This window comes from Protopterus annectens, chromosome 8.part0 (assembly GCF_019279795.1).
Source record: "Protopterus annectens isolate FY-2018-M chromosome 8.part0, PAN1.0, whole genome shotgun sequence".
NCBI lineage: Eukaryota > Metazoa > Chordata > Ceratodontiformes > Protopteridae > Protopterus > Protopterus annectens.
Genome location: NC_056741.1, coordinates 1,336,404,978 through 1,336,428,634, shown reverse-complemented (window position 1 = coordinate 1,336,428,634; position 23,657 = coordinate 1,336,404,978). Strand labels below are relative to the sequence as shown.

At 42.2% G+C, this 23,657-nt stretch overlaps 1 protein-coding gene across 1 annotated transcript in view; it reads left to right on the top strand.

The window, feature by feature from the left end:
• Positions 1-23,657, top strand: part of CEP95 (centrosomal protein 95) — a 1,662,476-nt gene that overhangs the window by 250,759 nt on the left and 1,388,060 nt on the right. The gene's annotated exons all lie outside the window — the stretch shown is intronic.

The window sequence follows — 23,657 nt, the reverse complement described above, 5'->3', positions numbered from 1 at the left end:
AGGAGTGAAGTGAAGAACATGGGATTGAACATCAGACTTTGGCCCACTCATCCTGTGTGTGGGGTGTCGGGGTGTGGAGAAAGGTGTTTCAGGTAGTGTATGAGGGGTACCCATCAGATACTTGATGTAATAGCAAGAAGGGACCAGTAGTGAATCCTAACCTACAAAGCAGTGTGGGCACTTCATCTGAGACCAGGCATATATTTGAGCCTAGCAGTGTAGGCATTCAGAGCTTGTAAATTAGAGCAGTGTGGAAAATTCTCTGTGTAGTACTAAGGATGATGCCACACTGGACACACATCTGGAGTTTTCTGATGTAATGACAGTTAAGGAGTTACCTTTGTTGAACCATCTTATGCCCACCTAGTATGCAAGAGATAGGACTTGAGAAGTAAAAAGTAGTACAGGCTGCAGTTTAATGGCTCCTTGCCTGCCCAGTTCTACTGTTGGTGCCGGGTAGTTTGCAGCCCTTGTCCTGCACGTGGGGGTGGGATTTGGCCACTATCTCTCCCTCTCTCCATATGTACAGGTTCTCCTGGAAGGGAGACTCCCGGCAGGGGCTCATACCTGGTGGCCTCCATGGTTTAGGAAGCCAACAGAGTAGGATAATATGGGAGCTAACAGTAGCGGATCCATGTCAGTGGAGCATGGGGGAGGGGACAGAAGTAACGCCTAAAGTCGGGACTCTCATTCCAGCAGTCCTGGATGGAGGTGATCAGAAGGAGACACTCTGGGCGTAGTGCTGCTGAAATATTGCCAGTGATGCATATGTTATGAACTTGATAGCTAAAGCCTGATAAATAAAAATCTTTACCCCTCCATGCTCCTTATACTCCCTTGCAAAATGTTCCACTTCAGTAGAGAGCTTCAGCACTGAAGGAGGTGCAAATTATCTTCAAAGAGCAATGTCCAGGAGAACCCATGAGCATCAAGGAGTGTGATATCCCAGGTTCTTTTTAATTCCAAAAAAAGTATATGTGAGCAGTCTAAAAGTCTTCATTCTAAATCATCCTTTTATATGGACACACTTCGTTATCTTATCTGCTGTCCAGAAGTGAAAGGTATGCTTTTTATATTACTAGACTGCATATCGGCACATAAAGATCGGGAAACTAAGTAAGCAGTCAGGAGCCCATCATTACTGGTTCAGTGCTGTAGCCCTCAACCTCATGTTCACCACAAGAATGTTCACAGATTTTATACTAGAGCTATATTTCCACTTGCCTTTGCAAGAGATATGGTTACTTCCCTGTTTGGATGTTTAACTTCTAGTGGCTAATAGCTGAGACAGTCTCGTCTAACACAGGGAGTCTACTCCATAGCTTTATTGCTTGGAGATCACTGAGTTTTGCATAGACATGGTGAAGTCTAGCCCAGCTCTTGACTTTCAGAGCTCGCTACCTAGAAATTATTACATGTTGAGTATTTTTGCTGTTGGAGAAAATAGTGGCCATTGTATTCCCTGAGAAAAGAGCCTCTAGCCTCTATGATATGTTTGAGTGTGAACTTCTAGAGTGTGCTCTCTATATACAGTATGTTTATCATTCTCATTGCTGCAGTAGCCTACAGGATGTATCCTGCCAGGGATACAGTACCCAGACAACTTCCAAAAGCTTTTATCCACTCCCACCTTTCCACTCTGGCTGCTTACAGGCTAGTTCCTTTTTGGAGGGAGCTATATAAACAGCCAGAGTAACTAAACATCTTCAGTGCTTTCTTGCCTCATTGTGCAGATGCATATCTGAGGCTCTTCAGGATCAGCAGTCAATCTAAAGCTTCTAGTCGAACAGATAAAACCTTTTGGGGAACCCTTCCACACCTTTTTGTATTAATAGAAGTGTATTTATATTTTTACTGAATTTCTATCACAATTGTGGCACATCTCTATGAATACTGACTTTTGAGGAACGTTGGTCAAATGTTCCTTCAATGCCACCTTTAATGTCTAGGAATTGTCTTAATTATCCAAGTGGCTGCTTAGGTCATAGGACTTATTTTATATAGTTTTTATCCAAAACTATGTTTTATTTATCTGAAAGTAGATTTTTTTGGGAAAAAAACAATTTGTTTTTGTAATGTATGTACTTCATGACTGAGTTATTTTTTTGAGTTATTTTCAGAGTAAAATATTTTTATTTCTTAAAAACTGGATTGTGTGCTGCTTGTATAACTTTTTGTGGTGATTTTTAGGTGGGTTGGGTTCTGCTTAGTACTAAGTGATAGCTTGCCTTCCTACTGACCTGTTTTACTGCAGCTTACTGGCAATAAGGCTTCTTCCTTGGCTACAGCATGGATACTTATCATGGGCCTGCTTGTTCCTTCCTCCAATGCAGCTAAAAAGAAAAAGCAGTTAAAGAATGAGCCCCTGCCTCTAGCTTTGGCTCCGTCTGTTTTCTCATTTTAAAGCAGATCCTGCAGCTATCTCCCCTATTGCTACTAATGCTAACAGATGCCTTAACACTTCTAACCCTGTTGCTGGGGATAAAGAGGGTAAACTTCTGGACAGACTTGTTAAGAGATTAAAATTCTGAAGGCTAGAGGAAGAAAATAATTACCAGGGCTATATGTGAAAATTTTAACTTTATACTTAAATCTGACAATAGTTTGAGATTTTGCTGCTTCTAAGCCTCTTGAAAGTAGGTATTACTTGAATCAGATTGTGACTAACTTGTGTCAAGTGTCTCAGTGTGCCTTAAAAATTATGTATAATAGTATCCGTTTTTAGGGTTTCTGCTTCAGCCACAGTCGTCTTCTTTATAACACTTATTGAATTATCACTTAGGACATAGGCACATTTACATTTATATAAAAGTAATCAAACTGTATTGTTAAAATTAACAAACATTATGCTTCACATATTTTGTTAGAGATCATATAACCAAAGGAACATTACATAAATTATTCAGTTCCTTACCACCCTTCTTTTTAAACAAGAAGCATCTTTATTAAACCATCACTTATGACATAAGCAGTCATACGTTTATATAAATGAAAACAAACCACACAGACACAATCCTAGTTGCATGCATTTTACAACACAAACTCTACTGGCACACTCACAGTTGCAAACCTTATGCATCACTTATAATCTACTCAGTCATTTTCAGTCAGACATTACATAGCTCATATAAGTCCGACCTTCTTTTAAACCTCATTCCTCCCCTGTATGTATTGTTCCCACAATTCTGATTTTTTTCTATGTAGTTTGCTCATACCTCTTTCTAAAGATCTCTGTTCCAGTTTTATTTCTGTTACTATATTCACTACGTCTAATATAATTGGTTTAGCTTTTGATTTCCATTCTTTAGTAAATGCCTTTTTGGCAGCCACCATAATTATAGACAGCAAGGCCTTACCCATGTCTAGGCAATTCCAATTCTGTATCATAGCTCAGAAAAATCATCTCCATCCCCATACCAGCCTGCCCACCCAGCATCTCCATTAGTGCATCCCTCAGGGAATCCTTAAAGTCCGGTAACTCACTGCACTCCCAAAAAATGTTTGCATTTACGTCTTTCTTCCCCATCACACTTCACCAGTTGCTATCCACCCGAGGAAAAATTCAGTGCAGTGTACTTGGGGTATAAAAATGTCTATGTAAACATTTCCAAACAAAATCCTAAATTTTCTAGATTTTGTTGCATATTTGAGAGGCATGCATATATCCTTCAATTGTTTCTTTCTGAATTGCTTATCCAATCTCTCTTCACAAATCCTTTCTAACCTCCACTGATTGATTCTTATAGTTATCATGCAATATTTATATGCTCTACTAATTTCTTTTTTAATGGCAGCTTCTGTTCTAGATTATACTAAAAACTCTACTAGTGCTTGTCTTTCATTTAGGACCCCCATTATTTCTTTCTCTTGCCTATACTCTGATCTCAATCCTTGATAGGGAAGGCAATGTCTAACCTATAGTCGAAATAAATTATTAGCATCTTCCCATTCTGTCATCTTTCCTGCTCTAGTTATTTGCTCCCAGTACCTTGGTTCCTTTGCCAGTTTTCTCCAATAAATTCCAGCCGCCTGTTGCCTATTGTCTGTATCCCTAATTGCAGTCATCCCTATCAGCAGAATTTCCTTTCTCCATTCACGTGTTAGCTTAGTTCTTAGAATACTTTCTGTTACTTTATGGATATAATCTGCATCATTATTTTTATCCTTAAAGGCCTGCATCCAAAATCCCAGTCTCTCCTTGTTTCTTGAGCTCCCCTCTTTCAATATCATCCCTTTCCACTTTGAAGTATAATTTTCTGCTTGTGCTATGTAAAATACCCCTTCAAATTGGGGAATCTCAATCTGACCTGTTCTACTGGAAGAATCAGCCTATCGCACTTGACTCTTGCTGTCTTCCCCTCCCAGATAAAGTCTTTCAGTATTAATTGCTATCCACAACTTCTGTTCTGGTTGATAAATATATGCCTTATCGACTAAAGGGACTAAAAACATTTTGACTGCTTGTATTTTACTATTCATATCCATATAACAAAGCTTCCACTTTCTCAGTTTTTGTATTATCTTTTGTTTAGTCACTTCCTACATATCCTTAGTTGCTGCACCATAATCATTTTAATCTATACTCCTAAGTATCATGTCCCCACAAATAAGGATATTGCTGAACCAATTTTTGTGTGGGTACATAATTTACTGCTTTTGCCTTTGTTTTAGCTTCATTAATTTTGTATCCCAAAAAATTTGAAACTGTCTTAAAATGTTCCACAATGCTGTAATGTCTCTTTCTGGTTTTGTCAGGTATAAAATAATATCATCTGCAAATAGTCAGATGTTCTTCATCTCACATTGCTGCAGTCATAACCTGTGGGTAGTCCGCTGTCCTCGGTCAGCCCGAATACCAAAGTGTTAGGCTGGCGTCGGTCATGGTCGCTTAGATCTGACGTCAGTACGCCGTGGTACTAAAGCGCATGACCGACGTCATATCCTCAGTCTTTCTTGCCGCATGGTCCGAAGCAGAAGCAGCGTTTGCAAGTGCCGTTCGGCGTCCTGAAATTTTCGTATTCTGAATTTCAGACCGAAGACCAAGTTGGGCTAAGTACCCCGTTGGGGAATATTTTTGTCTTTTCTTGCCTCAGTTAAATCCGGATGTCAGAAAAAGTGAATAATTGTATTTCTTGTGGGAAACAGATACCTCATAGGGATTACCACTCTCTGTATTCCTTGTTTGGGGCCTGAGCACGACGTAGACGGGTGTCGCTTTGTGCTAAATTTAATAAGCGCACCATTAAACGTAGGTTAGATTGTGCTAGGCTTGTCTTCGGTAAGCGGTGTAATTACAATATGCCGTCGGATCCTCCGACGCCCGCTACCGCGAAGAAGCGTAAAGAGAAATCGTTGAAATCCAAGCAGGATGAGTCGTCCGTTCCGGACGCCGGTTCTTTAGAAACCACGGTGGAATCTGTGGATCCGGCCGAGGTTTCAGTTGAGTCTCAGGGGGAACCTTTAGTTTTGCAAGATGTGGCCTCTCAGGAGTCGGGTCAGGCTGAGGGGGCCTCTCAGGTTGCTGTGCTCCCTTCTTTGCATAAGGTGGTTAGGCCTTCTCCCTCTGTCTCTAAGGTACCTTCAAAGGCCAGGCCTGGTTTGTCTTCCTCTGGCGTCAGTCCTAGTTCTGCAGGTTCTGTGCCTAAAAAACACATGCTTAAAATGGCAGAAGATTTGATTACCTTGATCAGAGGTTCTATGCCCCCTCCAGATAAGAGGCCTAGGGTGGAGCCAGAGGTGGAAGGATTGGAACATTCTTCAGATTATTCAGAGTCTTCGGCTGAAGACATTCAGGATTTACCCCTTATTCTGATTCTGACGCAGAGGATTCTAGTCCTTCTGCTTCCCCTCCAGAGGATTTTTCTTTTTCAGAAACCCTGCATTCTATGAGGGAGCATTTTAAATGGGAAGGTCAGGATTTCTCAGATTCCCGAAAGAGGCTTAGGGAATTCTTGTTTTTACCACAACATAGGCCCTTGGCTATACCTCCGGTTTTGGATGTTGTACAGGATGTTTTCTCTGAGGCTTCCCTTAATCCAGACTCTTTGCCTCCTGCCCCGGTTAAGCCAGACAGGTATTACAGGGTGCCAGAGGCTCATAAATATTTGTATAAGAGCCCTAGGGCTGACCCAGAAACTATTAGCCAGGGACCTAAGGGTGTCAGGGCTTCTGTTGTAAAGAATCCAGTTCCCATGGATAAGGACTCTAGAGCTCTGGATAGGTGGGGTAAAAAAGTGTATACCTCTTCCACTCTTGCAATGAGGGCTTTAAATTGCCAGTTTCATATGCTGAAGTACCAGAATTTTCTTCTTAGTCAATTGAAATCTAAGGTGGATGCTTTAGCAGAGGGCATAGAGTGTAAAGAATTACAGGATTTGGTTCATGCCTCTGATCAGGTGGGTAAGCATTCTTTGCAGTGTGGTTTTGATGCTTTGCAGGCCTCTTCCAGGGTGGCTGCCACTGGATCAGTTATTCCGAGGCACGCCTGGCTTAAGGATCAGAACTTGTCAGAGCATGTTAAAGCTCGAATTTTGGATGCTCCCCTTCAGTCTGAAGTTTTGTTTGGTTCTCCTGTGGAGTCAGTCTTGAAGAAAATGGAGGACAAAGCTAAGTCTATGCAGACTGTTAAAGATTTTTTGCAGGTGCAGCCCCCTAAGTTTAGCAGAAATTGGCCTACTAAGGGATGGGCTTACCCTTCTTCTGATTTACAGTCTAGGGGCAAATCTAGACGTGGTAGGGGCAGAGCTCATGCACAGGGTTCTTTTAGGCCTAGGACGTGGAGTTCCCCTGCACAGTCTACAGGTGAGGGCAGGGGCCAGTCCTTTCGTAAACAGACCCAATGACCTGCATCTTCAGCTGCCCGATCCTTCCTGTCTGGCAGCTCCTCTGGGAGGAAAGTTGGCACTTTTCAGGCAAAATTGGCTTTTAGTCACCCAGGACAAATGGGTGTTGGACATTATAAACCGAGGCTACAAGTTTTATTTCCACACATTGCCCCCTTTCAAAGGCATGCCAGACGTTCCTCCTCAGCAAAAGGCAGAGGCTCACAAACAGATTTCTTTACTTCTTCAAATGGGAGCTATCCAGCAGGTCCCTCCATCGGAGGTGGGCCTAGGATTTTATTCTCGCCTGTTTCTTGTACCAAAGAAAGGAAACACTTGGAGGCCAATTCTGGATCTGTCTATTCTCAACACATACCTGGACATTCCAAAATTCAAAATGTTGACTTTGCAACAACTTCTACCTATGCTAGGCAAAGATCACTGGATGGTAACTCTGGATCTCAAGGAGGCTTATCTTCATATTCCTATCAGGCCAAGCTGCAGGAGATTCTTGCGTTTTCGGGCTGGGACTTTACATTATCAGTTCTCTGCATTGCCCTTTGGCTTATCTACTGCGCCCAGGGTGTTCACAAAGGTTCTGGCTCCGTGATAGCCTTCTTACGGTTAAGAGGAATACAAATTTATCCTTATTTGGACGATTGCCTGATTCTTGCTCAAGACAAAGACAAGCTACTTCACCATCTTCAGTATGTTATGGCAGTGTTAAGGTGCCTAGGGTATTCTGTGAACGAAATAAAGTCCAGTCTAGTACCCTCTCAGGACATGTGCTTTCTGGGTGTGAGACTGAATACAGCCTCTCAGATGGCGTTTTGACCCCGGACAAGCAAAGAAATCTTACCCTTTACTTCCAACAATTGTCTCTCCTGTCCAGGCTGACTGCAAGGACAGTCCTTCAAGCCTTGGGGTTCATGGCATCTTGTATTCTGGTGCTTCCCAATGCCAAACTGCATATGAGGAAGTTACAATGGTATCTCAAAAGTGTATGGACTCAACACTGCCATGATTTGGACACTGTCATTCAGATAATACCTTGCATTCAGAAGGAATTTTTGTGGTGGGCTCAGGAATGTCACCTAAACAAGGGACTCTCTGTGACCCGACCAGAGGCGAGTCAGATCTTAACGACAGATGCCTCGGACAAGGCTTGGGGAGCACACCTCAATGGAAAATGGGTTCAAGACACGTGGCCTGCCAGACTTCAACATTTGCATATCAACATGAAGGAGATGTTAGCAGTCCAATTTGCATTGATGGCCTTCAAGGATCTACTTCACCCAGGACAAGTGTTGATTCAAACAGACAACACAACTGTCATGTGGTACATCAACAAGCAAGGGGAACCCATTCGTACCCACTTTGCAGACAAGCTATGATTTTGTGGGAGACTGCTCTCAGTTTGCACCTCACTCTTCAGGCAAGGTTTCTGCCAGGAGCACAGAACTCCTTAGCGGATGTTTTGAGCAGACAGATGGTGGATCCCCACGAGTGGAAATTGGATCCTCATGTATTTCGACAGTTGACAGTGTTTTGGGGGACTCCAGACATAGATCTGTTCGCTTCTCCACTAAATTTCCAGCTGCCAAAGTTTTGCACAAAGATGTTTCATCCAAAAGCTTGGAAAGTGGATGCTCTTTCATTCAGTTGGAACAATCTTCACGTCTATGCCTTTCCTCCTCTGCCTCTCCTTCCCAAGGTGCTCTTGAAGGTCAGACAGGACAAGCCCTCCATGATTCTTATAGCTCCAGATTGGCCACATCAGCACTGGTACCCTCTGCTGAGGAGTTTAGTACGGGAGCCTCCTTGGCCTTTGCCAGCAAGTCCACACCTTTTGTCCCAGGCAGGCAATCATTTCATCAATGTCAGGATACAGTCCCTGTATCTGGCAGCCTGGCATATTCTGTTCTAGACCCTGGAGGGTCGCAGCTTCCTCAACAAGTTTTGAATGTTATTTTGGAGGCCAGACGGCCTAGTACAAGGAAGGTTTATGCTGATAAATGGAGGAGATTTTTTCTTTGGAGCAAAGCAAAGTGCTTTGATGTTACAGTACCTAATTTGAGTGTTTCACTTCAGTATCTTACAGAATTACTAGACAAAGGTTTGTCTTTCTCCTCTGTAAAAGTTCATGCTGCAGCCATTTCTGCTCACTATGACTGTGACCCACCTTTATTCTCTCATCCTTTGTTCAAGCAATTTCTTAGAGGGCAAAGAACATAAGACCCCCGTAGAGCTCCTACTCCTTCCTGGGATCTCAATTTTGTGTTGGAGAAACTCACTTTATCTCCTTTTGAACCTGCAGCTACAGCTGAGTTGAAGTTTTGTCTTGGAAGACAGCTTTTTTGTTGGCCATTACGTCTGCTAGAAGGGTATCTGAATTACAGGCTCTAATGACAGTTGAACCCTTCCTAATTTTTCATAAGGACAGGGTCTCTTTGCACTAACCCTACTTTCATGCCTAAAGTGGTCTCAAATGTGGCCTTGAACCAGTCTATTCATTTGCCTACTTTTTATGCTGATCCCCAAAATAAAGGGGAAAAGATTTTGCACTCTTTGGATATTCACAGGCAGTTGCGTTATTATTTGAGCAGAACTAAAGGGTTCAGACAGTCTCAACAGTTGTTTGTTTCTTTTGCTTTGGGTTCTCAGGAAACCTGTTTCTAAACAAACTATTTCTAAGTGGATTGGTCATTGTATTGCTTTTTGTTATTCTCATCATGGTAAGGAGATTCCGGCTGGAATCAGACCTCATTCCACTAGGGCTACTGCCACTTCTACTGCTTTTCTGAGGGGTGTAGCTACTAAAGATATTTTGGAGGCAGCTACTTGGAGTTCAGTGCACACTTTTTCTAAACATTATCATCTCCCTCTTTATTCAAAATCTAGGGCTGGGTTTGCCACTGCAGTTTTGCAGGGCATGTTAGCAGCTCCCAATGCTTTATGATTTTGCCAACCTCCCTTTACCTTTGCTTTGGGATTCTACCCACAGGTTATGACTGCAGCAATGTGAGATGAAGAACATAGTACAGTTTTGTACCTACCATAAATGTAGATATTCAAGATCCACATTGCTGCAGTCCAATTTTCCCTCCCTCCTTCCCCACTGTAGTTTGGGGTGGTTGTGTGGTTTGGGTTGTAAATATTGTTTGTACATGGGTGGTTGGATGTTTTCCTGTTTTTTGGCTATGGCCTTTCTTTTTAGGGCCTTCTGACATCTGGGGCAAGAAAGACTGAGGATATGACGTCGGTCATGCGCTTTAGTACCACGGCGTACTGGCGTCAGATCTAAGCGACCATGACCGACGCCAGCCTAACACTTTGGTATTCGGGCCGACCGAGGACAGCGGACTACCCACAGGTTATGACTGCAGCAATGTGGATCTTCGAACATCTACATTTATGGTAGGTACAAAACTGTACTTTTTTCTTGACTGCCATACCATCTATATTGTTGAATTTTCTGAGTCCCTTATTTTCTTTGCCAGTGGTTCTAAATGTAATGCAAACAACAAAAGGGAAGGAGGACACCCCTGCCTGGTTCCTCTGCTCAAGCGCAAATTATCAGAAAGGACCCCACCCACTTCACTTGTTGCCTCTGATCCCTCATATATCCTTCTAATGAATCTTAATTTTTTTTCAGGAAATGCAAATGCTTCCATTAACCTGCTCATAAAGTCCCAGCTTACTCTATCAAATGCTTTCTCTGCATCAAGACCCACCAACAACAGTGGTATTTTCTTACATTCTGCTTCCCTCTGGATCATCAGTGTTCTGTTAATGTTGTCAAATGTTTGCCTCCCCTCCACAAAACCACATTGATCCATATCTATCAATTTTGACATTACTTTTATCATTCTTTTAGTCATTGTAAACATGAACACTTTATAATCACGGCTTAGTATTGAAATGGACCTGTATGAAGCTGGGTCCAATGGATCTTTACCCTCTTTAGGTATTACAGCTACCACTGCTTTCTTCCAGGATGTTGGTACTTCTCCTCTTAAAATACTGTTAAACAAAGCCTTCCAGATTTTTATCAGGTTTTTCCCTCCTAGCTTCCATACTTCCACAGGAATACCATCTGTTCCTGGGGGTTTTCCTGTAAATTGGTTATACATCACAATTTTTATCTCATATCCTCCTATGCTAACCATTAGTAATAGTCTCATCTACTTCTGACTTTGGCATATTTAATTCTTCCATAAACATTTCCATTTGTGTCTTTTCTTGATTTCCATATTTCTCTGCTTCATACAGATTTTCATAGAATTTCCGAAATATTTCTAGTACCTTGTTACCTTCCTTGTTATAGGCTCCCTAAGCTTGACCGACAGCCCTTTCTACTTTCTGTTGCCTGAATTGTTGTGCTAAAAGTTTTTGTGCTCTAGTGTTATCAATAAAAAACAAACAGTTGCTTATCAGCAGTCTTTCTAAACTCATGCTTATTTTCTGCTTAGCATTCTGCAGCTGATCCCCTTCTTGTTCTGCGGGATTTCCCCCTATTCTGCAATACTTTAACATTTGTCAGTCCCTTTAAATAATTCTTTTTACTTCTTAACCATAGCTCACTTTCTTTTATTTCCACCCTATTGTTAAACTCCACCTTAATTTTGTCCCACTCCCTAGCTATATTCTCAGAAGAAATTTCTGTCTTCTAATAGCAGCTGAATAATCTCTACTACCCATTCCTTAGATTCCTCTCTTTTCAACAGATAGGTGGGAAAGTGCAAGTATCTCATTTTTAGTTCATTACCCTGTGTTTTTTTATTTTAGTAAATTCTGTCTAGCCCAGCCCAGTTGTTATATTTTGAGGAATTATTTTGTAAATTCACTCTGAAATCCTATTACAGAATTCACATCTTCCATGCCAAATATTTTCATCAATTTCTTCATAAATCTACCCTCCTTTGTTATACTTTCCCTTCTGGGACCCCAGACACATCTTTACTGCTGCAAATCACATTCCATTCCCCACCTGTAAGGTAATATTCCTCGCTGAAACTGATAATTTCTCCCAGAATTTTCTTAAGCTCCATTATATCAGTTTTAGGTGGAATATAAATAACTACATACCAGTGTAATCCTCCTCCATTGCCAGTAGCCCCTTAGCACTACAAATCTGCCATTATTATCTTTTTTATCCTCTCCTATTACTGCTAGAGCTCCTTGCACAGTTAATACAAGTACTCTTATTTTCCTTTGTTCCAGGTATTCCACTTGGTAACCATCCTGAAAACCTTTTGTTTATCAAGTTCACATGTTCAGTTCTTTCCAAGTCTGTCCCCTGTAACATAGCTATTTGCACTTTACATTTTTTAATATAGTTCACTACTCTGTTTTTTTTTTTGTATTTATCTGTGAGTCCATTGACATTTAAAGATAAAACTTTTTAATGCAATGATTGTTTCTATAATTACTTCCACCTTTTATGTATGACACCTTTTTTGTTAAATGTCTAGATGTTCATCGTGCATACAGCTGCAGTCATAACAAATGGGTTTTCCTGCCATCAAGCAGGTCCTCGGTCGGCCGAATTCCGAAGTCTAGGTCCGGCGTCGGTTGTCGTCGCTTCTTCCCTGACGTCAGAGCGGTAGGGGTATAAAAGAACCAGCCGACGCCATTTTCTTCAGTCTTTCTTGCCGCGCGGTGCCTGAAGCAGAAGCATTTCGCAAGTGCCAGTCGGCCAGCTCCTGAGATTATGAATATCTACAACCAAAGTCTTCTTGAAAGCTAAGTACCCCGTTGGGGAAACTTTTCTTGCCTCAGACCGATGTCAGACAAAGTTAATAATTGTATTTCATGTGGGAAGCAAATACCGCATAAGGATTTTCATTCCCTCTGCATTCCTTGCTTAGGCCCAGACCATGACGTCTCGCCCTGTCGTTTTTGTGCTACATTCAACATACGCACCATTAAGCGTCGGGCGGAGTTCGCCCAGCACTTTTTTGGCAAAAAATTTAACTACATAATGTCGGCAGATACTCCAGTTTTGACTAAAAGATAAGGACCGACACACGAGGTCTGCGGCCTCTACCGACACCACGCCAAAGCTGACTACTGGTGGTCCGGTTCTCAGCGAGGCGCCTACGCAGCCCCTGACTGCAGACGACACTTCATTGGCGGTGTCTTCTGTACCTGAGGTCGCAGGCTCTTCGGCCAACACCCCGACTACAAATACCGAAGCCACTCTTGGCGGTGAAACTTGGAGTTTAGACAGGTCTGCCTCCTCTCAAGGTGTCTTCAGGCCTTCCTCTTCTTTTTCCATCAAGGCTTTCACTAAGTCTAAGACAGCCATGCATTCTAAAAAACAAACCCCACAGGGCCCTTCTCAAGGCCCCATGCCTAAAAAGCAGATGCTCAAAATGGCTGAGGACTTAATTTCTCTTATAAGGGGTTCTCAACCCCCCCCCCCGGAAAAAAGGACCAGAGTGGAGGAAGAATCCCCCTCCTCGGACCAGGCTTCCATTATTTCAGAACATTCTGATGACCAGGAACATTCATACTCCCCTTTTGAAGATTCTGATGCAGAGGAGTCACTTCCCTCTGTCTCCCCCACTGAGGATTACTCTTTTGGGAAACCTTGCATACCTTGAGGGAACACTTCCACTGGGAAGGTCAAGAGTACTCGGACTCCAAGAAAAGGCTTAGGGATTTTCTCTTGCTCCCTCAGCATAGGCCTCTGGCTATACCCCCTGTCTTAGATATCCTTGATGATGTGTATTCGGAGTCCTGCCTTAACCCAGACTCTTTGCCTCCAGCCCCAGTCAAGCCTGACCGGTATTACCGGGTTCCTGACTCACACCAATTCCTATACAAAAGCCATGCGGCTGACCCAGAAACCATCTCACAGGGCCCCAAGGGAATTAAGGCCTCCACTGCTAAAAATCCTTTACCTTCAGAGAGGGATTCCAGAGCTTTAGAAAGGTGGGGGAAAAAGGTATACACCTCTGCCACCTTATCCATGAGGGCGTTAAACTGCCAGTTCCATATGTTAAAGTACCAACAGTTTCTGTTATCACAGTTGAGAAGCAAAATGTCACAACCTGAACAACCAGATTTGAAGGAGTTGCAGGATTTGATACATAGTGCAGAACAAGTAGGTAAACATACCTTGCAATGTGGTTTTGATGCTTTAGAGGCCTCATGTAGAGCTGATGTTACAGGATCAGTCATACGTAGACATGCTTGGCTCAAAGAGCAAACCTTACCAGATCATGTCAAAGCTAAATTACTGGATGCACCTCTGCAAAAAGATGTATTGTTTGGTGTTAAAGCTGAGGAGGTATTAAAGAAAATGGAGGAAAAGGCAAAATCAATGCAAACAGTGAAAGATTTCCTACAGGTACAACCTCCACGTTTCAGTAGAAATTGGCCTTCAAAAAATTGGTCCTTTCCAGCCACGGACAGACCCCAAAGAGGTAGATACAGGCGCCCGAGGGGTAGAGGGCAATCTCAAGGATCGTTTAGAGGCAGACAATGGCAAGCACTTACCCAAAGAGGTAGTGAGGATAGTTCACAGCCATTCATAAAGCAGAACCAATGACTTTCCCCTTTGCATGCCAAGCAAGGCTCAAATGGCAACACCTTTAGGTGGAAAACTGGCATTATTTTCAAAAAAATTGGCATATTGTCACAAAAGACAAATGGATTCTGGACATTATAGACAGAGGCTACAGATTCTACTTTCACACCCTTCCAAAAATGAGAGGCATGCCAAACCTGCCACACAATCAAAGGGCAGAGGCACAAAAACAAATTTCAGATCTCATGGACATGAAAGCTATTCAAGAGGTACCTGCAGAAGAACAGGGTCAAGGTTTTTATTCCAGACTATTCCTGGTACCAAGGAAGGGCAAAGATTGGAGACCTATTTTGGACCTATCCATCCTAAACACATTTTTACTCGTGCTAAAATTCAAGAGGCTCACATTACAGCAGCTTCTTCCCATGCTGGGCAAGGAGTCTTGGCTGGTAACATTGGACCTCAAGGAGGCATACCTGCATGTCCCAATCAGACAAGATTGCAGAAGATACCTCAGATTTCTTGCAGGTTCAACACATTATCAATTCTCTGCATTGCTCTTTGGCTTATCTACTGCGCCCAGAGTGTTCTCGAAATGCCTGGCATCAGTAATTGCCTACTGCAGACTGCAAGGGATACAAATATACCCATATTTGGACGACTGCCTGATCCAAGCGGACAGCAAGCACATACTTCTGAAACATCTGGCTTTTGTAATAAGGTTGTTGAATTCCCAGGGATACACAGTCAACAAAAAGAAATCAAGGCTAATGCCCTCTCAGACAATAATTTTCCTGGGTGGTAAATTGGATACAAACACCCAGATGGCCTACCTCACGCCAGAGAAACAAGGGCAACTAACTCAATACTTTAGAAAACTGGCAACTTTCACCAGGCTGACTGCAAGGAAAATCCTGCAGGCTCTGGGAGTCATGGCATCTTGCATCCTACTAATCCCATGTGCAAAGCTGCATATGAGGAAACTTCAATGGTACCTGAAAACCCTATGGTCTCAGCACAGCCACAGCTTGGAAACAATAATACCACTAATTCCATGTCTTCAAAAGGAATTTCTGTGGTGGGCTCAAGCATGCCAAACAAACACAGGTCTCCCATTCTGCAAGCCTCAAGCAAGTCAAACCATCACAACAGACGCCTCGGATTACGCCTGGGGGGCGCACATGACAGATCGGTGCATTCAGGGCAGATGGTCCCAAAAGGAAAAGCACCTACACATCAATCAAAAGGAAATGCTAGCAGTAATAAATGCTATTATAGCTTTCAAAAACCTGCTGCATCCAGGCCAGCTATTGATAAGGACAGACAACACCACAGTAATGTGGTACATAAACAAACCGGGAGGAACCCACTCATATCCCCTATGCAGGCTAGCCATGTCTCTTTGGAACATGGCTCTAGAATTGCAAATCGAGCTTCAAGCACAGTTCCTGCCAGGCAAGGAAAACACGCTGGCAGACAACCTAAGCAGAAATATGACGGATCCACACGAATTTAAGTTGCATCCTCAAGTATTTTCAAAGATAATTCAAGCATGGGGAAGGCCAGACATAGATCTCTTTGCCTCCCACAGAAATCACCAATTGGCAAAATTCTGCTCAAGGACCTTTCATCCACAGGCCTGGAAAATGGACGCACTCTCTTTCAGTTGGACAACAATGACAGTTTATGCCTTTCCACCTCTTCCTCTGCTGCCCAAAGTTCTATTAAAAACCAGAGCAGACAGACCAAAGATGATTCTCATTGCTCCAGACTGGCCAAGACAACACTGGTACCCACTCCTGAGGAGCCTAACGCATTCCCCACCATGGATCCTGCCTCTAATGCCTCTTCTACTGACTCAGCACAACTTAAAAATGCTTCACAGTCAGCTGAAAACACTCAATCTAGCCACATGGAAGATTCCATAAAATCACAACAGACCCTGCTCCCCAAGGAGGTACAGGATGTCATTTTGGAGGTCAGAAGACCTTCTACTAGAAAAGCCTACTCCGCCAAATGGAAACGGTTTTGTGCTTGGAATGAGGAAAAAGAGCCAGAACCCTGGAATACTGAATTTACCTCAAATATTGCAGTACCTAGCTGAGATGCTAAGCAGTGGACTTTCATTCTCTTCCATCAAAATCCATGCCTCAGCCATTTCTGCAGAATACAACACTGGTCCTCCTTTATTCTCTCACCCCCTCTTAAGGCAGTTCCTCAGAGGGGCTAAGAATATAAAACCCCCAAGGAAACAACCAGTACCTGCTTGGGATCTCAATTTCATTCTAGAGAAACTGACTTTGCCTCCTTTTGAGCCAGATGCTTCAACAGAACTGCAATATTTGTCCTGGAAAACAGCCTTCCTGCTGGCTATCACCTCAGCTCGCAGGGTTTCGGAACTACAAGCCCTCATGGCTGTGCAGCCTTTCATCATTTTCCATCAGGACAGAGTTTCCTTACGAACCAATCCTTCCTTTATGCCAAAGGTAGTATCCAGGGTAGCCTTGAGTCAGGCAATCCACTTGCCTACCTTTTACCCCAATCCTCAAAACAAAGGGGAGAGACTACTACATTCTTTGGACATTCTCAGACAACTATGTTATTATTTGGACAGAACAAAGCCTTTCAGAAAATCAGAGCAACTCTTTGTGTCCTATGCTTCAGGGGCTCAAGGGAAGCCTATTTCCAAACAGACAATCTCAAAATGGATAGCCCACTGCATACGCTTTTGTTACTCTCTTCATGGTAAAACTGTACCTGCAGGCATCAGGTCTCACTCCACAAGGGCCACAGCTACCTCTGCAGCTTTCCACAGGGGGGTTCCTACCAAAGATATTTTGGAAGCTGCCACTTGGAGTTCTGTGCATACCTTCTCCAAGCACTATCACCTGCCTTTATACTCCATATCTAGAGCAGGTTTTGCCACTGCAGTTTTGCAGGGCATCCTGGCTCCTCCTAGTTCCACCTAGTGCCTACCACCCCTTTTTTAGCTTTGGTATTCTACCCATCTGTTATGTCTGCAGCTATATGCACGATGAACATAGTACAGTTTTGTACCTACCATAAATGTAGATGTTCGAGTGCTAATACAGCTGCATTCCAGGTTTCCCTCCCTCCTTCCCCTTTGGAACAGGCCTAATGGCTAACACCTCCTCATACAACCTGATTGGGGTATTCTTTTATGGTGTATTTGCTTGCAACTACTGTTTTTTGATTATACTGCATTGCATTATTACATAAATGTATGTATTACCTTCCTTCTGGGGGCACCTGACATCTGGGGCAAGAAAAACTGAAGAAAATGGCGTTGGCTGGTTCTTTTATACCCCTGTCGCTTTGACATCAGGGAAGAAGCGACGACAACCGACGCCGGACCTAGACTTTGGAATTCGGTCGACCGAGGACCCGCCTGACGGCAGGAAAACCCATCTGTTATGACTGCAGCTGTATTAGCACTTGAACATCTACATTTATGGTAGGTACAAAACTGTACTTTCCAGATTTTGTTGCATGCATATACTGTTGGGCAGGTTGAACTTTTATACAGTTGCTTCTTGTCATATCCGTTTGAGCCTATGTCACGTCTTGCAAAATTTTGCTTTATTGAAAGCCCTCAAACAAAAAAAAAAACAGATCCCCATTATCCCCCTAAACCCTATGAACTTAATACTATCAGATAGAATTGTATACATCTTCAAATATTGATGTTTTATCCTCCTAACAGGAACAAAAGTCCCAAACTGACAGCTATACTTACAGATTTGATTTAACCTAAAAGAAAGGTTAGGCATGCTAAAACATGTGGTGCAGCCTGTGCTTCTACTAAGTGCTAATTTGTTTTTGCCTTATCTTTATAGCTCTCCAAGCTGGGAAAACCCCCTTAATGCTTTCAGAGAACATTATGTCCTAGCCAAATTCTCTTTTTTTTTTCTCAGCCAATCACTCTCCATCAGACTGTAGCAGTTTCTCTTTATCAGATTGGTTCTCATGTCTCCATGGAGACAGACAGCCAGTTTATCTTTATCAGGTTGCTTCCGTAGAAACATGAAGACCAGCTGCAAAATTTCTACTAAAAAAACATGTATTTGCTGGAAAAAAGCCTCATAATATTCAGTATTTTTTTTCATTTTCTTGCTCTATCTTAGATTGATTTAGTAACAAATTTTAAGATTCTTAATCTAGTCATTCCCCTATGCAAGAATGCTTTTTTAACCAGGCTTTTTCTTTTACATTGCAGTGCATACATTTCTTTAAACTGAACAAGACTAGAGATACAAGGAAGGAAGAAAAAAAAGATCAGCACCTGATTACAATCCCTATTGCACTTAAAAATAACAGAAGACTTTACTTTATAGTATGTAAGGAAAACAACACAAGACAAATAATACTATTTAAGAAAAATATATTTACTTACAGTTAACTTTCTTCCTCCTCTACCCCTCTCCAAAGCATTTTTCTGAACATTAATGACATGAATGCTTTAGAGTCCCCCACAAGTCCAACAAATTTTGAAAAAGTCAACTATTTCTAGATTTTCTTGTCATATTTCACAAATTTAATTATTGCATTGTAAACCCACATTAAGTTGTTGGTTTTATTCCTGTTCATTTCCATCACCAAAATCCTGTCTCTGCTTCATTTCCAGCGTATTCTTGATTTTTCTAGTCAGCTCTTATGTTCCATTCCTTCTCTTCAATGTTTTCCATTGAAACATTGGTAAGGTTTCACAGGTACAGTCTCCCTGTGGTCTTTATTACCAGAAGAACAAGAAACAGAATATGCTTCTGTTTCACAGCTTACTTTTTTGTTGGACACATTTTTTTGTATTTCCTTTTTTGCATGTACTTCAAAAAATGATTTTGTCTCTGCAGGGAAGAATACCTTAAAGACAGCTGTGTACAGCAGTTTGTTATACACACCTGCATCTCGACATTCCCTGACTAGTGGAATAAATGTGTTCCTCTTCTGCCTGGTATACAGTGAGTAATCATTCTCCAGACTCGCTTTGCTGTCTCCCATTTTTAGTACTTTGTCCTTCTGCCACAGTTTTGTTAGAATCAACTCATTCTGCCAGTAGAATTGCATCTTTACCATTAAAGGTCTAGGTTGCTTTCTCACAACCAGGTTTGGAGCTTTCAGACGATGTTCCCTTTCAACTAACTGCTGTGGAATGCCAGTCCATTTACTTATTTGTGCTTTCATAAAGTCAATGCAGTCTATTCCTGCCATCTTCTCTAGTATAGCTGAAAATCTCAATTTTTCCTTATGTGCTCTGTCCTCTAATTCTACTTTTTTTTAAACATCTCTTCCTAAGCCAGCCTTCTTCATTTCAACCTCTGAGTTTTGCAGCTTTATCACCTGTTCTGAATATCTATTTAAAGCTTCTTCCATTTTTTTTCCAATCTTTTGTTGTTTGTGTTAATATACTCCATCACTGTTTTGTTTGTTTTAACCAGGTCTGTGTGAAGTTGCCTTATATCTTCCTGCAGGTTACTGGAATTCATATGTGGAGATTACATTGTTTTTTGCTGAGCAGTTGCAGAACTTTTCCACAGTCAGTGTTTCTTCCTCACTTTTGTAACTGATTTTTTCCAGGTAGTCTATATATTTTTTTCATGGCATTCAGACAGTACACTTGCTAGCCAGTTACTGAAACTTACCCATAAGCAGAAGTTGACTGGCTGCTTCTGCTGAGTTTCTGTTCTCATACTGGGAGAGCTAGAATTGAGCTGTTACTCACTGTGCAACCATCTTAGAAGTCTCTTCAGCTACAGTCTTGAGAACATTTTGTCTGGGTATGCAACTAAAGATCTTCAGATGAGTTGGAAATCCTGAACTCTCCTTTTGATAGAGTGGCTTTATTTGGTCCTTCTGATGTACAGGTACTCAAATAATGATATGAGAGAGGTAAATTAATGCTAAAAGTTTTTAGATTTTTCATGTCACCAAGTTCATTCCCCCAAATCCTCTACTCTCTTTAAAAGACAAAATAAAAGGAGGCTTTTTCTAACAGACAGACAACAAAGAAGAGATGGCAGTAGGGGACTCCTAAAAACAGAGGTGGCTAACTTCATGGCACCCATGCAAATGAATAGTTGCATGACTGCCGAATCCTACACCATTGCACTGTACGAACACGTACACAAATGCATGGATCTTGCCATACCTAATAGAACCAAGATGCTGCCCTCCAAAAAAAAATAAGCCAATCCGGTGGTCCCTTACCGTAAACAAACTCTACAACAGAAGGAGGAAACTGATGCAGAATAAGGTGAAGTCCCAAGACTGATAAAACTCCCTTATCAGCCTCAACAAAAAGTTGAGATCCTTCATCAAATCCTCTAAAGCTAGCTATGAAAACAGAATTGCAGCAGATAGTAAAGACAACCACAAAGCCTTCTATAGTTATGTAAAGAATCTCCACGGCAATACCCAGATTTGCTGTGAGCTACTGCACAATGGTACCTCCTATACCGAGCCAACAGATATTGCCAATATACTGACTGACAGATTCAGTGCGAACTGTATCTCCCCCCCCAGGACCAGTCACAATACCAGTAGATTGCCAGGCAGCCAGTATTACTGCTGCACAGGTTAAAACAGCACTGTCCAAGGCCAAGAAATCAGCTTCTATGGGACCTGACAATATCCCTAGCTATGTTCTACATGAACTACAGAGTGAACTGGCACCTCACCTGTGTGCCCTGTCCAATCACAGCCTCACCTCAGGATTTGTCCCTACCGAATGGTGCACTGCTACAGTCATCCCTCTCCACAAAGGAGGAGCGACTACAGACCCTGGGAACTATTGCCCCATTAGCCTGATGAGTCTGGTATGCAAAGCTATGGAATGCATAATCATGGACCTAATAAAGGGTAGATCATGCCTGGTCAAGTTGTTTGAGTCAGCCACCAGAGCTGTGGATGAAGACAAGGTGGTTCATACAGCCTACCTTGATCTGGCCAAGGCCTTTGATACCATTCCCCACTCAGGAATCATAGAAAAACGCTCTAAGCTAATCATCAACCCCTATATCTCTAGGTGGGTTGCAAACTGGCTCACAGGAGGAACCCTGCAGTGTGAAAGTAGCTGACTCCAAGTCAGACTGCCGAACAGTCACGAGTGGAGTCCCACAGGGTTCGGTCCTGGATCCTCTCCTGTTTGGTATCTACTTCTCTGAAATCCAGGGCAACAAAAAGGGACTCTGACAAAGTTTGCAGACGATTGCAAGTTGAGAGCTATTATTAACTCCCCAAGTGATGTTGACAGCCTACAGAAAAGCTTTACTGAGACCAACGAATGGTGTCAAAACCATGGCCTTAAGCTCAATGCCAAAAAATGTCATCATCTCCTTTGGGAAAAACCCGGTTCCAATGAATTACTACATCAGCGGTAGTCCACTGAACACAGAAAGTGTTATAAGAGCTCTGGGAACACAGGTTGATAGCAGTCTCTCTTTTGACTACCACATTGCCACTGTGGTTAGAAAGTCCTTCTATGTGGCACATCTCATTACTAAGAGTTTTGCATCCAGGAGGAAAGAGGTCATCGTCTCCCTCTACTCTTCCCTCATTAGGCCAGTCATGGAGTACAATGCCCCATTTGGCATGTACCTCACTAAACACCTGCAACAACTGGAAAGGCCACAAAAGTACCTCCACAAAGAGAATCCTAGGCCTTAAATATTTGTTCTCTGTGGACAGACTCGAAAAACTCCAACTATTCTCTGTCTCCTATCACCTACTTAGAGGTGATCTCTGCTTGACTTACAAAGCCATGTCTGACCCAGCTCTGTTAGAAATGCCACATCTAAAAAAATCCCAATCCCTCCACACCACACGTTCCAGAGACTTCAACCTCATTACCACAATCAGCAGAACATGCTGGAGGGACAGGTTCATAACCCAGAGACTGCCCATGCCATGGAAGAGACTTCCTATACATGAGCAGAGCACCTCACTGGCCCTCTTCAAGAGAAATCTTGATGGGTGGATGGGAAATGGAAAATTCAACCCAGGGATCACTCCAGTGGTTTTACTCAACAGTGGCACTGGGAACTAAGGTCGGTTGGCACGATGCCAGGGTAATCCTATGGGCTAGGCTTAATAAAGGCTCCAGGGCCATTAACCTAGTACACACCTATGAACACCAACTCATAATTAACCCTAACAAAACCAAGACAATAGTTTTCAGAAACAACGAACACAAAATATGCCAGTTCCCCCTAGCAATATCTTCCTCAAACAGCACCAAAATATTACCCACAAGTCATACCAAACGTCTAGGTGTCGCAATAGATGATACCTTAAGATTTGATACCCACATCTCTCTCACCATCAAAAAAGTCCACACCAAACTAGGTACACGATATAGAGTCAAACCTTTCCTTACTGAAAGTGCTAGACTAGCCACTGCCCACTCACAACTGCTTTCCACTCTCCTCTAAGGATCCTGTATATTTTACTAATCTACGAAAACATATCTGAATAGTCTACAATCCTGCTATAATAAAATTGCAAAGTTTGCTACAGGCCACCCATGTTCAGAACCCACCACTGCTCAGCACTCTCCAAACTCAGCTGGCTAGAACTCCCAAACCATTTAATACTCAATCAACTGACCATAGTCCACAAAATAATTCATCAGTCCAATGACTGCCCCACACTTACTAACCTAGTTCTACCCAATATAAATTACAGATCACTCAGGTCCTCAAATAAACTAATGTTAAAGGTTATTCAACCCCATAACCCTCATGGTACCTCTCTTTACTCCTATAATATTGCTAAGTTTTGGAACACTCTTCCTCAACCCATAGCAAAAAACCCTAGCTATCATCACTTCAAACACCTCCTAAAAGAACATCTAGCAAATCATTGGCTCTGCTCCTGTGATACTCCTGGCTAAGTCTATCCACTCTCCATCTTGTCTATTCTAACTACTCCTTCCTATCTAGCTCTAGCCCATGTCTACTGTTTTATTTTTTCCACTTGGCTAACGTTTTATTATACTTCTCGTATTAGCAGCTAATGTGGTCTTAAATCCTAGGAAATCAATGGTCAAACCCTTTTGTAACTATATATATATATATATATATATATATATTTTTTTTTTTTTTTTTTACACTGTGACTTATCAAACTTTAGTAATATTGTTAATATTATTGGCTTTTTTAAGTTTTCGCAACTGTATGTTTGGAGCTTTTCTCCCCAGGTCACTGCAGAAAATGGGTTTCCTGGCCCAGACAGGCATTACCTGGTAAACAAATGTAATACAATTATGTGTTAGTCTGATGAAG